The sequence below is a fragment of the Haplochromis burtoni genome, unplaced genomic scaffold (assembly GCF_018398535.1).
Source record: "Haplochromis burtoni strain Fernald_Lab_line unplaced genomic scaffold, NCSU_Asbu1 Contig_375, whole genome shotgun sequence".
Classification (NCBI taxonomy): Eukaryota; Metazoa; Chordata; class Actinopteri; order Cichliformes; family Cichlidae; genus Haplochromis; species Haplochromis burtoni.
The window spans coordinates 4342-6084 of NW_024582736.1; the positions used below are offsets into that span (position 1 = coordinate 4342).

Here is a 1743-nt window from a genome sequence, read left to right on the forward strand (position 1 = left end):
AGTATGGAGCAGAAGAAAAGTACCTGGCGATTGGTTTAAAAAAGCAGGTAACTGCTCAGCACCTGAAGAAGGAGCGCTTTGTCTTCCTGACTCAGACCGTCCCAGAGAAGATCAAACAGCATGAGGAAAATGCAGAACGCAGCGAGCTGTAGAAAACTCACATCTGGTCTCTGCTCCATCAATTTTAAAGTAATTAGACTAAACCATAATTCCCTTATCTAAAGGTCTTGTGAAGATTATCCATATTCTAATATACAATGAATATTTTGGCATTTTCTTTTAATGGAATCCCTGATTTTGTTTTTCAAAGAAAAAAATGTCATTCTTACATTTTCACAAAACTGTAAATAGACTGTCCAGTAGGATGAAAGTATTAACAATAACTGCCAATCTCAAGTCACCTGCGTGTTACCAGGGTATTTTAAATCTGGCACTGTAAAAATAGGTTTTGCAAAATGATAAAACATTTATAAAATGAAAAGATTTGACAAACCAATATTGCAGCACTTTGTTTGTCTGTGACCTTTGCTAGTATTACCTGAAAACTTACCACTCCATTCCCTCAAATATCCTTTGAGATGCAACATGCGTTTTTTCATATTTTTTTCTTACATTTTCTCTTGTGTGCATTCAACCTTCAGAAGTCCTCCCGAGCAACTGTGTCAACACCTCTGTGTCTGTGTGGGTCATGAGAAATGCAATGCAAGCAAAAACAACTGCACTTGTATTAATTACTGTATCATAGTTCAAGAGCCTGTGACACAACATGTGCTCATATGAATAAACTTGTAACCAAATTCACATTTTGAGCTTTTCAGACAGGCAGACGAAAAAAAAAAAGGATTGCAAGAAAAAGTTGGTCATTACGATAGCGGCGAAACTTTTCTGGAGTGAGTCCTAAAGCTTAGACTTTAGATTGGACTTTAGTCCAGTGATGGTTTGGCGTAAACTGAATGACAGCATATCTTGCTAGAGACACTATATTTTCCTCTTTGTGAAAGAGAAAAGAAGAAGCCTTCATATGAGGACGCACTTCCTATATCTCTTTGTTCTGCGCTCAGTTCTTGAAAAATCTGCAGAATTTAGCAATCCACAGAGCTGACCATGGAGTTGCATGCAAAGCACAATTTCTTCTTCTTTGTATCCGGTTTATTCCTCTGTGCTGCTGCAGAACTTCAGGGTAAGTAGGATAAAACTGTTCTTAGCAAAATGACCTTTGTAACATCACCTAATTTCTGTGTAATGCGTGTGTTCTTTAAACCTACGTGTAGTGCATGTTTTTCTTCTTTTTCTTTATTTTTGCAAAGTCGCTTTTTGAAAAACTTCTTTTTAAATCTGGCTGTAGTATCATCTTCAGTGGTATTATGGCTATAATAGTCATAATAAACACTGATAATTAAACATCAACTTTTGTGTTCTAAGTCCAGGTGACTTTTTACCTACAAACTGTGTTCAAAGGTGAACGATAGCAAAGAACCAAGTATGGTGTACCCATGGGAGATCATAGTATGTCAGCATTTCTTTTGCAGGACAGATAAAACGTCCTTTTTTAAAATAGCACCGTGCAGTTTTTATTTATTATTATTAATTTGTTAGTTGCAGAAAAAGCAGCCCCACCAATCTCTCTCTCTCTCCCTCTCTGCATATGTATGTGTGTGTATGTATGTATATGTGTGTGTGTGTGTGTATGTATGTGTATATATGTATGTATGTGTATATATGTATGTATGTATGTGTATATAT

At 36.2% G+C, this 1743-nt stretch overlaps 1 protein-coding gene across 1 annotated transcript in view; it reads left to right on the forward strand.

Annotated features, from left to right (window-relative positions):
* Positions 1-1743, forward strand: part of LOC121815932 (liver carboxylesterase 1F-like) — a 12928-nt gene that overhangs the window by 1063 nt on the left and 10122 nt on the right. The gene's annotated exons all lie outside the window — the stretch shown is intronic.